This window comes from Bufo gargarizans, chromosome 5, assembly GCF_014858855.1.
Source record: "Bufo gargarizans isolate SCDJY-AF-19 chromosome 5, ASM1485885v1, whole genome shotgun sequence".
Classification (NCBI taxonomy): Eukaryota; Metazoa; Chordata; class Amphibia; order Anura; family Bufonidae; genus Bufo; species Bufo gargarizans.
This window is the reverse complement of record NC_058084.1, coordinates 444,392,658-444,409,036: the sequence shown is the minus strand read 5'-3', so window position 1 is coordinate 444,409,036 and position 16,379 is coordinate 444,392,658. Positions and strand designations below refer to the sequence as shown.

At 44.8% G+C, this 16,379-nt stretch overlaps 1 protein-coding gene across 1 annotated transcript in view; it reads right to left on the bottom strand.

Annotated features, from left to right (window-relative positions):
- KIAA1217 (KIAA1217 ortholog) overlaps positions 1-16,379 on the bottom strand; it is a 414,351-nt gene that overhangs the window by 315,844 nt on the left and 82,128 nt on the right.

Sequence of the window (16,379 nt, the reverse complement as noted above, 5' to 3'; positions counted from 1 at the left end):
CGCCACTGAACTTCTGTAGAGACGGATGAACTGGAACACCAGAGACAACCTCACACCAGCTCAGCCAAACCCAAATGAAGCTATCTACCGCATAGTCAGAAGGGTGGGGTGAGACTATAAAGGGTAGAAGTGATGACCACTGAGCAACAGCTGCGAAAAGGGAAGTGGTCATTCACCCTATCAACACAGAATCAGCCAATCTCCTTGATTTCCTGACATCAGTCACCTGAGGGACCGTGACAGGGACACAGCTGCTCCTAGTCCATATGACTTATATACGGTGACGTCACTGGCCTGGATAGAGGCTGAAGCCCCCCTTCTCCCCCCCCCAGACTGCCGAGTCTCTTCAAAAAGTTGATCGGCGGGGGTTTTGGAAGTCGGACTCCCGCTGATCTGATCCTGATGACAAATCCTGAGGATAGGTCATGAATAGAGATGAGCGAATTTCCGCTTATGAAATTCGTTTGCGATTCGTTTACTGGTAAAAGCAGAATTGCGTTATGGATTCCGTTACCACGGACCATAACGCAATTCCATGACAGAATGCCTTTAGAGGCATTCCGTTATTGATTCCGTCATAATGGAAGTCTATGGGCTGCATAACTGATCCGTCCCCTGCATAACGGAAACGGGACGGATCCGTTATGCAGCCCATAGACTTCTATTATAATGGAATGACTCTAAAGGCATTCGGTTATACATTCCATCACAGAATTGCGCTATGGTCCGTGGTAACGGAATCCATAACGCAATTCTGCTTTTACCAGTAAATGAATCGCAAATGAATTTCTAAATATGAAATTCGCTCATCTCTATCCATGAATATCAAAATCTCGTACAAACCCTTTAAAGGGCTGCACCAATGGTATGTCTGCCCCTGCAGCTTATATTTTGCTATACGTAAGCTCATCCATACAGCATGCATGCTGAGTATATAGCGACCACACTGCCGATACTGTGCAACGAGATCTGAGCTCTGCTACAACAGCGTCAATTGTAAAGTTTACAGCTAAAATAAAGCAAAAAGTAAATGCTAATCCCATAGAAACCTCTACTTTCCTGTACAAAGAATATTAAGTTCTGCAATTTTGCTTTCCCTGAGCCAAAGGATCTCACTTGTTTTTGGACGGAGGAACACAGGCGAATCTCTGCACGCTGACACCTGATATCCTCAGTATCAAATGATGGAATTCTCTTAAAGGGTCCCCTAGAGTCGTGACGCAAAGGGTTAAGTATTACCAGATAAAGCCGCACATAGCGTATCCATATATATATATATAGCACAGCTTCGAAAGCTCAGACTCCGAGCTCCTCTAAGACTAATCCTGTTACTCACCATCGATTTGCCTGCAACTCGGAGCCAGAAAAGGTCGAGACTTGTGGACCGCGTTTTCTTCCTCCATAACAAACAGCTGACGGCTTTTTCTCAACAAAACTTTAAAAACAGGAAGAGGTTACGGAAAAAACAAACAGCATTCCAGCCGGGATCTATTCACGCTCCCAGGAAGAAGAAGGAGGACTGAGGAGCTGGAGGAGAATCTGACTTGGCTGCAGCTTCTGCCGCTGGTACTGTCCCAAGGAAGTTCTCAGTGAGGGCCCCAACAGGTGATGGGCTTCTCTGCCCACCACTCCACATATAGCTCCAGTCACTGCCGCGTTATGAATGGAATCACTTCACTGGAGGGCAGGATTGGACTGACTCACAATCCTGAGAGTGATATCAGTGTTTCTGTAGCCGGAGAACATTGCTAGAAGATCAGCGTGTCTTGGTTTTGTATTAACTTGTGCACTTTTGATTTCTCCTTCTGTGTTCTTGACCCTCCGACCCTTGGCTCATCCCTCCTCGCTGAAATAAAATTACCACCCACACTCGTGAAAGATACAGCATTATTCAACCATAAAAAGTTGCAAAAATATGACTTGAATGGGTTGACCGCCTTAGGTTTTTTTTTGGGCATCCCCCTTCCCCCCACACCCCTCAGTTTGATATTGCTGCAGCCAATTGCTGGCTGCAGCAGAGACTGGTTCCCCCTGCATCATGTGGATTGGTCATGTCACACAACGGGGCAGGTCACCGCTGCAGCCAACGATTGGCTGCAGCAGCGTCAAACCGGATCTTGACAGCGGGGGAGCCAGGCGAAGCAGCCGAGGCCAAGGGGTAAAGGAACACTCCTTTTGCAGGTCTGCCCGATGTGGGGGCAGGAGGGTTGTCACTTGTCAACTCTCACGCCAGTTCCCGAAAGGTGGCCAACCCCTTTAAAATAGTTTTTAAAAGGATAGGCCATAAATGTCTGATAGGTGGGGCTCCAACCTTTAGGACTGGCACCTTGGTTGGTGGGGGTCCAACCTTTAGGACTGGCACCTTGGTTGGTGGGGGTCCAACCTTTAGGACTGGAACCCTTCAGCAAGAGGACAGCACACATTCAATCTCTGGATCTGGCCACCACCTGCTCTGCCTTTCAGAGGTAGAACAATGGAAACTCTGTCTTGTTGGGGTCCTAGAAATTAATATGTGAAATGTCTATGGCGGCATAACCCCTCTTGTCCATTTAGTTACATAAAACCTCCACCCAAGATTTAAAGAAAGTGTTTGGGACTTAAAGGGATTCTCCGCTTTGGACAATTCCGACTTGCTGGAAAGTCCTCTTGACAATAAGCTGATGACAAAGTCTGGGGACACAGCTGGGACATCCAGCAATCAGCTGTAATTTGTGGGGAAACGTATCAGTAAGTGTTCAGATTACTTGCAGCGCCACCACAGGGACAGTGAAGCATTACACCGCGACCATTCAAATCAATGGGTTATCTGCGTGTGCAGTCCGGAAATCACGCTCTGTAGGCGAGTGTGATCCTACATTCTGGATGCTGCTCGCCGTGCAGGAGCGCACTGCATTATACTGATTTATAATGCTATGTGCCTCTGTATGACCTTACTGCTACAGGATCACCCTGACATAAAGCTGTCACTATCATCCTGTAGAAGTAAGCTCATGCAGAGTCACACAGCATTATAAATCATCCTGAACAGAGGACACTGTCTATTAACCCAGAATCCCCTAACAGGGTATATGATGTGTTTCTAATCTGGACATCCCCTTTAAAGAGGATGCCCTGCCAAGAAACAAAAAAGTAATACCTCACTGAGCCCCAACCACCCTGGTTCCCAAGAACTTTCTTCTCCATATCAGCAAGGCTATGTGACTGCTGCATTTAGTCACTGGCCACAGCAGTGACCTGCAATGAAGGTGCTGTGGCACTTCCATCATTCATTCTTGAGGGTTACAATTCTCATACAAGACACAGAAGCTTACTGGTTACAATACACTATAGGTCAGTACTGGCGAACCGTTTAGAGACCGAGTGCCCAAACTGCAACCCAAAACCCACTTATTTATCGCAAAGTGCCAACACGGCAATTTATCCTGAATACTACAGTCCAATCTAGTGTATCTTTCATGTGCTTTATCATTTACCTATAATAGCTGCCTGCATTCAGTGCGCTGCCTGTGCTGTCCATAGCGCTCCCTGCACTGATGAATGGCAGGAAAAGTCTAAGGCATATTCGTATGCCTTAGACTTTTTCCATGACTTGGGTGTCCACAGAGAGGGCTCCGAGTGCTGCCTCTGGGACTCGTGCCATAGATTCGCCACCACTGCTCTAGGTGGTGCTATAATTCGATTGCCACAGCAGTGATCCACAATGAATGCCTCGTGGCACTTCCTTCATTCACTCTTGATGGTTACAATTCTCATACAAGGCACAGAAGCTTAGTGGTTACAATACACTCTAGGTGGTGCTATTCCTCGATTACTACTCATTTCTGGTGATGGGGAATACATGAACATTCTAGAATATAACTTGAACAGTACTACTAAACTTACAGCAGGCTAGTGTTGGCTTCACCAATACCCCAGAAAAGTGCTGCCTTCACACTGACCTCTAGACCTTGTCAAGTTATGATTCATCGATATATGACTTAAAGCGAACCTTTCACCAGGATTTCACTTAATAAACTATTACCAGTACCTTATAGATTATCCTCATTGTGTTTCAATGCATTCTTGTGCCGCTTTCCTGGGATGGATATTCATGAAAAAAACGACTTATAAAGTCCTCGTCTCCACCTCCTGAAGTCACGCTAGCAGTCAAGGGGGTAGCCCTTCCCTCACTCCGGGCTGTAACGCCCCTGCCCTAACCCCGCCTCTAAGTAGTGTAACTGACACCCGGCTCAGTCACCGGGACCGCGCTTGTACAGGCGGCGCATGCGCCGTCGGACTCGAGCGCGATCCTGTAACTGAATCGCGCGTGAGGAAGAGAAGACAGGCAGGCATCGGGGACGGCACATGCGCGATTCAGTTACAGGGTCGCGCTCGAGTCCGACGGCGCATGCGCCGCCTGTACAAGCGTGGTCCCGGCAACTGAGCCGGGTGTCAGTTACACTACTTAGAGGCGGGGTTAGGGCAGGGGCGTTACAGCCCGGAGTGAGGGAAGGGCTACCCCCTTGACTGCTAGCGTGACTTCAGGAGGTGGAGACGAGGACTTTATAAGTTGTTTTTTTCATGAATATCCATCCCAGGAAAGCGGCACAAGAATGCATTGAAACACAATGAGGATAATCTATAAGGTACTGGTAATAGTTTATTAAGTGAAATCCTGGTGAAAGGTTCGCTTTAATATTATTGTTATGGTTATCATTAACAACATGCAATACCTCTCCTGAGCACTTGGTGTGCTGTTATCACAAAACTTCTCCATGAGGAAAAAAAATATGAGCCAATTTTATTAGCGTTGTTTTCAATCTCCGCCTAGTGGTACAAATGTGTAAGCACAGCAATTCAATTTTCTGGTCAGAAACACAATAACGACACATACCGTGGCATTCGCTCCTATTCTATAACACAGCATACAGAAAAAAAACGGAACAGATCAGGAAAGAAACAACGGACGTGTGAAAAGACCCTAAGGACGTCTCCAGGGTTAGTGTATTTTCTTACTCCTGTAATAATTCTGCCGATTTCACATTGGAAGGTAAATGCAGCCATAAAAGGCTGGATATTTCCATAGATGCCTAATGTATTGCGGAGCGCAGTCCTGTGTAAAGCTCCTCGCAGCATCACGTCCGGTTCAATAAAGAAAACACTCGTCTGCATCGAGGACAAGCGCTCAGATCTAGCCGATGATGATATTAAGTTTGGTATAAATTCTATTTCGGAAATAACAGCAGCGCACGGGAATGTTATATGCAAGAATACCACCGGTTATTAACCGCGCTCTACTCAAAGCAAAACACCAGTCATTTCACATATTAATCCTTTCATTTGGGTCTCGGATGTTGGCCGGCCTCCCAGAAAGACGGATACAGAGAATTTATAGAAAGGAGGTCAGGTCACGGATAACTGGATCAGGCGCCTGTTACCTGCGCTCAGTCAGTGATGACTGACACACTTTCCGCAGGTCTTGGGCTAAGACTTCTGCCATCGTAGAGAGGTCCACGCAACTAGACCCTCCAATTTACAGTCTTAAACTTTCGGGCCCCGTGCACACAACGGAACATCTGGCCCCTAATAGAACAGTACTATCCTTGTCCGTAATGCCGACAATAATAGAACATGTTCTATTTTTTTGCGGAACAGAAATACGGACATACGGAAACGGAATGCACACAGAATAACTTCAGTTTTTTTGCGGACCCATTGAAATGAACGGTTCCGCATACAGTCCGCAATAAAACCGGAACGGACACGGAAATAAAATACGTTCATGCGCATGAGCCCTAACTTAAAGAGAACCTGTCACCTCTCCGATATGTCTGGTTTAGTAACTACTTGCATTTTCCTTGAAATAGTGCAGCACTCCAGACCTGCAGGGTATAGCGATAGTGAGGTCACGGTATGGGCAATCGAGGGTTACTCACTTTTTGAGGAGGACCCTGGGCAGGCATGTGGCAGTGAAGGAGAGGTAGACACTAGTTCCTCTGGGGCACACTCTGGATGTAGGGACCAGGCCTGATGGTGGATGAGGTGCCCTGGATGTTGCAGGTATTTTGAGTGCCTGAGGCAAGGTCCCTTTAAGAATCGTGACGCCAGTGCCTGTAACGGGGGCACACCGGTTTGCAGGAGGAATAATAGAGTACACAGATGGTAAACCAAACGTTGCTTTACTTTGGAAAGCAGTCCAACTTTGTACATGTAGTTACAGTAGATAATAATGCAGTCCTTTCTAGTACAAGTGCACAGCAGGTTCACTTTACAATATGGCAGGTATAAATCCTGCAAGATACTTAGAGGGCATACAGTCAATGCTCTGCAGTGCTATGCTGCATCTATCCCCTCAGCTATGCTAGCTGGCTGGATCCCAAGGCCCGGATGCCTAATTGCTGGCTTGAATCCTTGGTGTATAAATCCTCCTCCAGTATTGGCACTTGCTCTATATATTACAGTACCTCTGCCTCTCAGCTGACTTCTCTGAGCTGGGTGTTCTGACTCTGCTGGGTTGGAAGGTGGCTGCAGGTTGCTCCCAGGAGGTCCGTTCCTACTACTGGGGTGTCTCATTTGTGTTGGTTGGATTACTGGTCTCCAGGCAGGCTGTACGCCTTCTAGCCTCTTGGTGCAACTAGAAACCAGGACTATCTAGCTGCATGTCAGGAGGAGGCCCTCAGCATATCCCTGGGCTGGTGCCTTCTCACTTCTGTCTCCACAGACTCCTGACTATGACCTAACCCCACCCTGTCTGGGCCTGGACATTTATACTAGGGCCTCCCTATCTCCCTCTAGTGTCTAGGATGTCTCACTACACCCAACTAGGCCTGCTATGGATGTAACAGGGAAACATACAAATGTAAAAACACACAGAAAATTACATGAAATGCATAGATCAATATAATATCACTGCCCCTTGTGAGCAGAAGTAACACGTTACCCAATAGACCCTTGTGTAGTGCCCACTCCTACCTAGTGGGACACTACAATAGCAATTCTGGAGCATGTATTCTTATGACTCTCTGTTGTGCCATTCCTCTATTATTCCTACTAGTAGTTCATGAATGAACTGCCAGCACTCTGCAATGGGGGTCCAGACAGTTGTCACCAGTTGGGGGGGGGGGGGGTCCCCTACCCAATCTGACACTGGCAACGCTGATTCCATAATGTCAGACTGTGTAGGGTCACATCCCCAACTGGTAAGACAGCTAATAATGCATTCATAACTTCTAACAGGCATAATAAAGAATGTCTCATCATACAGTCATAAGAAAAGAGGTTTCAGCATTGTTATTACATGGGGAATGCAACTAGTTGCTAAAACAGACATGTCAGGAGAGGGGAGAGGTCCTCTTTATAGGGACTCTTTAAAGAGGAGCGGTCACCTCTCCTGATGTCTTTTATAGTAGCTACTCACATTCCTCGTAATGAAATATCACTTTTGAAGCATCATTTCATATACTGCATTTCATACATGTTGTGCCATTCCGTTCTCCGTTGTATTTGAAATTTAAGAATAAGCTGAGTGTTACCATTGCCCTTGTCAAAGGGGCGTGTCCCTGCACAATCTGCAAGCGTTCGCACTGATAGGACAGTGTCAGACTGAGCAGGGCCACACCCCCAACTGGTAACAACCTCTGGCAAATCAATTCATAAGCTTCTAGTAAGAATAACAAAAGAGCGATACAACACGGAGCGTAAAGTATAGACGCTTCAGAACTGTTATCTCATGAAGAATGGGGTTATTTAGGCCCCTTGTACACGACAGTATGCCCTCCGAGATATAGGGTCCGTGAGCGGGCCATATGTCCCAGAGCGGCATTGATCGTGCACACGGTAGCACACAACATCATAGATTACAATGATGCTGGGCACGTCGGGCACGTCATAAGATCATATGAGTGCAGGACAATAGCCCCGCGGGTGGCCCGACGTGCACAGCATCATTGTAATCTATGATGCTGTGTGCTCCCGTGGGCACGATCAATGCCGCTCCGGGACATATGGCCCGCTCACGGTCCGTATATCTTGGAGGGCATGCGGTCGTAAGCAAGGGGCCTAAATAACCACATTCTTCATGAGATAACAGTTCTGAAGCGTCTATACTTTTTTCTTCCAGAATTTATGCGCACGGCTGTTTGTGTTGTAGATCTCCTCTGCCTTGTTTCTGGTACAGGATGAACCTGACTCACTTTGTCATACCCTGTCGGCCATACTGCGTCTAAGGGCTCATGCACACGACACGGATGCGCAAAAATGCGGATGACATTCGCGTGACATCTGTATTGCATCCGTTTTATTTTTTGTTTGTTTTTCCGGATCCATTGTAACAATGCCTATCCAGGGACATGTTCTATCTTTTTTCCGGAACGGCCATATGTAAACAAAATGCACACGGAGTCATTTCCATTTTTTGGGTGACCCATTGAAGTGAATGGTTTGGCACCCGGCCCGCAAAAAAAACAACAAAAAAAACCCAGAAGGGTTATGGAAAACAAATACGTTCGTGTGCTTTCTAAATGCAAAATGAAACAACTTTCTAAATGGTCTTCATGATACAGGTCTGACTAATTTGCTGTTGTAGAGTATATGCAAGTCCTTGACATAGCTGCTGGTTCTGCAGAATCAGAGACCAGAGGGCCTGCTGTCTGACCAGGTCTCCTTGACGCTGGGTTCACACCTGAGCGTTTTACAGCGCGTTCCTACGCGCTGTAAAACGCACAACAGGCAAGAACCAATGATTCCCTATGGGAATGGTTCTCACCTGGGCGTTTTACAGCGCGTATGATCGCGCTGTAAAACGCCCGACGCTCAAACAAGTGCTTGAGCTTTTTTTGGGGCGTTTGTCGCGCGTTCCCGCACATAGAAATTCGGGAACGCCCGACAATGTGTGAACGCCAGTCTCTGTATGCGCGATTGTAAACGCCCGTACAATCGCTCATACAGAGCGCTCGTTTCAGAACGCTCAGGTCTGAACCCAGCGTAAGGGGATGCTGGGTCACCTGGTCAGACAGCAGACCCTCTTGTCTCGCAGGCCTCTCTGGTGGTCACTGGAAGTAAATCCACCTTAGTACATCTATAGCATGTACATGAAACCAGGGTCTTTGCTCTTGTTTATAGCCTTTATTTTTTGGGATGGTGATATCATCCAGAGGAGGTCACCGGCTTCTCCTTTTGCTTTTACGCGCCTAAGAATATTTTCTTTACGGAAGGGAGGTACCATTGAGAGGCGTTAATGCGCGTCATCTATGGATTAGACTGACATGGCAGGAATCTTGTATTTCAGGATGGCTAGTAGTCTTAACACATATGCCCGTGTATACTTAACTATGGGAAGTTTCCTAGCATTTTCTCACATTCACTGTTCTTTTATGATGAATTCTATATTCTTAAAACTATTCACTTTGTTCATAGAAAGCAAAATAAACAAATTAAAGGGAATCTGTCACCAGCGACCTCCCCATCAAACTGTTTGCATAAGGCACATAGCTGTGTTTCACCTGTTCATCCGAGACTATGCTCCTGTGTTATGTTACTTTTTCTTACACTAATATACTAATTAGGTCTTTGGTGCAATGAGGGTATCACCATTGCTCTTGGTGCATCCAAGCTGCGCCCGTCTCTGGCTGGCCACAGACAGAAATAGAGCTTGGGTGCAACGAGAGCAATGGTGACACCCTCATTGCACCAAAGAGCCAATTTGCATATAATACTTGGGATCGGAGACGCAGATCAAAAGAAAAGCCTTTTAATCAGGTAAACCACAGCTGTGTGGGTCGCAGGTGACAGATTCCCTTTAAAGACAAATCAACCACAAATACCTGTGGGACATTTTTGGAATACCACTAATGTAAATCGAATGCCCACCTATCATCATGAAATTTTTACGTACAAAATACTGTGGATTTCTGCTAGTGCTCTGTTTTTCTGCTCTAGATCTGCAAATCTCCTGCAGAGACATAGATTTAAAGAAAATTGCAAACTGAGTGCCTGCATTTGCCACTAGAGGGAGCTCAATGCATACAGCTTTATTACCGAGTTCAACGTGTAACTGTATGTAATAAGCTCCCTCTAGTGGTGGCACTAGGGAGCCAGTACTGCTAATCAATGTCTTTACAGGAGATTTGGAGACCTGTACCAGAAAAAACAGACACATGACCATTTTTTATTGAGAGGCCTATCTCTAAAATAGACCATCAATATTTAATCGGCGGGGTTCCTTCCTTCGGAAACCCCACCGATCAGCACAATAACAAAAATGGAATGATGAGGTGTAATACCAGACACAGTCAATTGAATAAGACAAGTGCTGTGCCTGTTTAAACAATAAAGGTAATTTGGTGCTCAGGGGAACACCAGAGCACTGTCATTGGGCTGATCAAAGATATCAATTGAATTAAAGCGGCTCTCCGTACTCTCCAATATTGATGACCTATCCTCTGGATAGGTCATCAATATCAGATCGGCAGGGGCACGTGCCATCTCCCTTCTCTCTTCCCGTTCACCGCTGCGGTCTATGGCAAAGCAGCAGCAGGCAGGAAGAGATACAGGGGCGCCCTGTGAGGTGGAGAGAGAAATAAGGAAAAGAACAAACAGCAGGTGGCGCTGTACAGATACTTTTTTTAAAATAACTCAGCAGCTATACTAATACTTTTTAATTATCTGCAATTACAAAAGTAATCAGATCCAGGTGATGCCAAATAATTAAAATATTAATATTAGCAGGTAATGGGAATCTTTTCATTATTATAATATTTGCTTCCTTTCTGTGGATACATGATTTCATGGTACATCGACCAACTTCAAAATAAAAAGCCCAGTGTCCTCGGAGAAGGCAATATTTGGTGATTTATGGTCCTTCACAAATATTTCCCTTCTTTTTCAGCGCTCATTATTATCTTTCTGATAACCTCTAGTACAAAGATTACAGTCTACTAAAAACATTAATCACCCACAGAACTACCGGGCCGGAAGAGATAAGTGATGTATGGCATGTAGGGTGTTTTCGTGGGGCGGAATGGATTCCATTTCGAACATGCTCTAGTGATCAAAGGTAACATATGCCTTTGAATTAGAAATTTACAAAGACTGAGTTAATGATAGGCAGCCATAATGAATACGCCACAGATCTGTGCGGAGGTGAGGAGATCTTATGTACTGGAGTCTGAAGCCTTGGGAACGAGGAACCTAATGAGGAGCTTTCATGGTTGCAGTTTTGGAACTAAGTTTAAGGTCTCATGCACACGGCCGTTGCCCGTGGCCGTATTGCGGCCGGTCCACAAAACGCGAGCACCGGCGATGTGCATTACGGATCACGAACCGGTCCACAATCCGGGAGATGCAGAACGGAGGCACGGATTGGAACCCCACTGTAGCATTATGGAGTGCTTACTGTACGTGCCTCCGCACCGCAAAAAAGTAGTGCATGCACTCCTTTTTTGCGGTGCGGACCGTCGGATGCGGATCACGGACCCCATTCAAGTGAATGGGACCGCGATCTGCATGCGGCTGCCCCACGATCAGTGCCTGTGCATTGCGGACAGCAGTTTGCTGTCCACAGCACGGGTTCGGCCAGCACGCGGTCGTGTGCATGAGCCCTTAGGATGAGAGTCGGTGCGATGACTGAGTCTGCAGACATAAAACCAGTCCTTAAAGGCTATGTACACCTATGGAGGCAATTTTTTTTAATGATTGATTGATCATGTTACAAATTTTTACTTATTGTTACTCATAAACACTTATTTAAGCCACATTCTTATTAGTAAGACGAGAACTGATCTATAATGAGTGATTATAACGTCAGAGATAAAGGAGCCCGTCTGTTCCTGGTCTGACGGAAAAGACAGAAAATCCAAAGGGTGCTTCTAGAGCATCTCAGCTCTGTACAGAAAAAAGGACTCCATATTTTTAGTATAGACCAATTTAAAAAAAAAAATTATCTCAAAATGAGTACACAATGCAATAATTAAAAAAATTGCTCGCAAAGGTGTACATAGCCTTTAAAGCTTCAAGGGGTAGTCTCACTTCAGCAAATGGCATTTATTATGTAGAGAAAGTTAATACAAGGCTCTTACTGATGTATTGTGATTGTCCATGTTGCCTCAAGCCAGCAAAGGAGACAATATGGACAATCACAATACATTAGTGAGTATCTTTTATTAACTTTCTCTACATGATAAATTTGCTGAAGTGAGGAGACAACACCTTTAACTGATGACATGATAATAATAATAATAGATTTCTGTTGTTCAGACCGCTATATCGCAATAAAGATGTTCATTGTCGCCTTCAAGACTAAAGCTGGAGACAGCTATCTCTACCGACACCCCCATACACATGCACACTGGACTCGGCTGAGCATGCATGTATTCTAAATGGGGAGAGGGAGTAGGCTGCTTTATCTCCCTGAGAACAAAAGGACTGACCTTTCTCTCCTCAACATCTGCCATCGGGGGAGGGGAGTTAGGACACCTCTGTACACATTATTTGGTCAGCGAGGTGAAGGCAACATCAGTGTAATGTGTATGGCCAGGTTCAGATGATCTTCGTAGTTTGCCCATCCTTTTTGCTATTTTGTTGTCTGTCCATCTCCTCTTGATTTATGATTTTTTAAGCTCTGTGTAGCCTGTACTTTCCTGAGAGGTGGACCTTTTTTAAAAAAAAAAAAAAAATTACATGAAAGAGTTGAAAGAGCAGATATTTTGGCTTTTCTTATATTCTATTGGTTTTGAATTACTCTGCGTGTTATTCTCATGTCCAAATCGGTTGGGCTGAAAGAAGCTAGTTGTCATACATTTCCCATGGGGCATTGCTCCCTAGGTAAATGTCTCCTTATATTACTGAGTCTCTTCAATGAAAGCCAGTATCCCCCCTAACACTCAGGTACAACCATGGTCCATGGTCCAAATGCTAAATCTGCAACTAGGGCCCCCCACTTACTATGTGCCTTTTATAATACTGGAGTCTTCCTGAGTGGCAGAGGATTCTTTGGGACCTCTCAGGCATTAAGGCCTGGGTGCTGCTCCTGCATCCACAATAGCTACGCCCCTAGATATAGAGCTGCAATCAAAATTCTGCCCGTGTGCTGTCAACTCCCCTCCTGCAAAATAATCTAAAACCTAAAAAAATTGATCGCACAGGAGAAAAGAAAAGAACTTTGCATTTTTTATCCAGTCTTATGTGATAATACGATACCTCCATAGATGTTTAAGGGGTTTTCTGGGTGTTTAATAATGGTCAATGCCTGATTGGTGGGAGTCCAACTCTCGGCACCCATGCTGATCAGCTGTCTGAAGAGGGCACGGTGCTTACCATGCACAGCGCCGTCCAGTGGATAGTGGCTGTGCTTGGTATTTCAGGCCAGACCCATTCATTTGGGACTGAGCTGCGCCTTGGCCAGATGAACATGATGTCACTGGCCTAGGAAGAGGCATCTCACAAACCAAAGCACCACAGCTTCTTCAAACAGCTGATCGGTGGGGATGCCTAGAGTCAATGAGGTATTGATGACCTATCCTGAGGATAGTCCATCAATATTAAACACCCGGACGACCCCTTTAAAAAATGGCTGCTGTAACTTACTTTCCGGACCCATCTACAAGATGAAGCTGGAACATAGCTGGTTGACATACGATGGAACGTAGAACCTCCATCGTTTATAGAACAAACATAGTCATCATGATTTATGACCAACATTTTATTCCTAACATGGAGAACCTGACCTACTGTTTTACAACCCTAGACAGATTTTCTTCTTATTTTCCTCAGTCAAATCAGTAAGGCATGATGTATATGAGAAGTGTTCTATGTACAAACTGCAGTCACCTCCTCCCTTGGCAGGATCAGAGCTACACATATGGCTACATGAATAATTCTCACTTCCTTCTGTATATTTATATTCAGATCTATGAGGAACGTACTGTCCAACATCTCCATAACATTTCCAGTGACACGTCACTGCTGGAGAGCTTTCCCAATACACATGGTACACATGCAGAGGATTTGCCTCCTTCAGTGTCTTCAAGCCAGAAAACCACAGGTAGGACAATTTTGTCGGAACAGCAATGTAGCTCCAAACATTGCGTGACTATCAGGCTGAAAGCACATACTGCTAAATCGTCACGCAACAGGACAACCCAGGACGATGGTGGTTGTTCAGTCTCTCCAGTAACACCGAATTAGTGTTAGCAGAGGGATGCTACAATATGGGATGACTGGCCAGACAGACCACACGCAAATAAAGGAGCATGCATTCAACAAAGCTTTTTTCCAGTGTGGACAACACTTTTTTATACTGGAAAGTCAAAAATGGGTGACATGCATGGCCCTCTCACAAGGGCCTGTCTAAACGAGCAGTTACGCTGGGATCTAATGCATATGTGATCTCAGGACTCTACCCTAGTGACATATACAGTTGTGTTCAAAATAATAGCAGTCCGACATCACTAACCTGATCAATCACTGTTTTTGGTAGAAATTATATTTCTACATGGCAAATAAATTACTAGCAGGTGTAGTAGAGTAATAGAAATCTAACAAACCCAACAGTCATGACATGCATGCTGCTGATTCTGTGTAATTAAATCACTAATTGAAAGCGGCATGTTCAAAATAATAGCAGTGTGGAGTTCAATGAGTTAGGTCATTCATTCTTGAAAAACAGGTGGCAATTATTGCCCTTATTTAAGGAAGGAAGGCAGCAAATGTTGTACATGCTGATTACAGTGCATTTCTCTCTGAAATTCTGAGGAAAATGGGTCGTTCCAGACATTGTTCAGAAGAACAGCGCGCCTTGATTAAAAAGTTGATTGGAGAGGGGAAAACATATAAAGAGGTGCAGAAAATGATAGGCTGCTCAGCTAAAATGATCGCAAATGCTTTAAAATGGCAACCAAAACCTGAGACGTGGAAGAAAGCGAAAAACTACCATTCGAATGGATAGAAGAATAGCCAAAATGGCAAGGACTCAGCCAACAATCAGCTCCAGGAAGATCAAAGAAGGTCTAACGTTACCTGTGAGTACTGTTACAATTAGAAGACACCTATGTGAAGCCAAGCTATCTGCAAGAAGCCCCCGCAAAGTCCCACTGTGGAAAAAATGACATGTGCTGAAGAGGTCACAATTTGCCAAAGAGCACATTGACGGCCTAAAGAGACATTTTGTGGACTGATGAAAGTAAGATTCTTCTTTTTGGGTCTAGTGGCCGGAGACAGTTTGTCAGACGACCCCCAAACACTGAATTCAAGCCACAGTACACTGAAGACAGTGAAGCATGGTGGCGCAAGCATCATGATATGGGGATGTTTCTCATACTACGGTGTTGGGCCTATTTATCGAATACCAGGGATCATGGATCAGTGTGAATACATCCTAATACTTGAAGAGGTCATGCTGCCTTATGCTGAAGAAAAATGCCCTTGAAATGGGTGTTCCAACAAGACAACGACCCCAAACACACCAGTAAACGTGCAACATCTTGGTTCCAGAGCAACAAGATTGACGTTATAGAGCGGTCAGCCCAATCCCCGGATCTTATTCCAATAGAAAACTTGTGGGGTGACATCAAAAATGCAGTTTCTGAGGCAAAACCAAGAAATAGAGAAGAACTGTGGAATGTAGTCCAATCATCCTGGGCTGGAATACCTGCTCACAGGGGCCAGAAGTTGGTTGACTCCGAGCAACACAGACGTCCAGCAGTTCTCAGAAACAGCGGTTATACAACTAATAGTAAACTAAATAGTAGTGAAGTGATTCAAAGGAAAGCAAAATCTTCAAACATTTTTCAGTATATAGTGAATATTTCAGTTTGTAAAAAATAATACAAAACACTGCTATTTTTTGAACAGTCCAATATTCACTTTTCTTCAAATTTTTTTTTTTTTTAGAGGAACAACACAAATATGATATATTTTTATTCATGTTTTGATTTGGAATAGAATGTGTAGTGTCCCCAATGCATTTGTGTGTATGGAAATAAAAGCTATTAGAAGGATTTTGAGATTTATTCACTTTTTAAACACACTGCTATTATTTTGAACACAACTGTACCAGGGAAAAGAAGAAGGATCTAGCATGTTGGATTTCATCATGTCCAACCATTTCGTCCCACAGGAGATAGGTTGCTGTCATAGGGGTGTAGCCATTGCTTATTCCCCTCTGTACATTGATTACAAATTTCTCAGAGCGATCGTGGGTTAGTATAACATATACAAGACACCTATTGTTCTGAAAAGGCTGCATTCCTGAGTGGTCTGATTGGTTAGGACATGCATACTGCACACTGGACATCCTGAGTAGGAGGAGCCATTAAGTTGGAAAACTTCTTTGCAAGAGACAAAGCTCATGTCATCTGACTATCTTTCTCTCTGTATTACCATGGGGCGTCGGCCATGTACCTCGT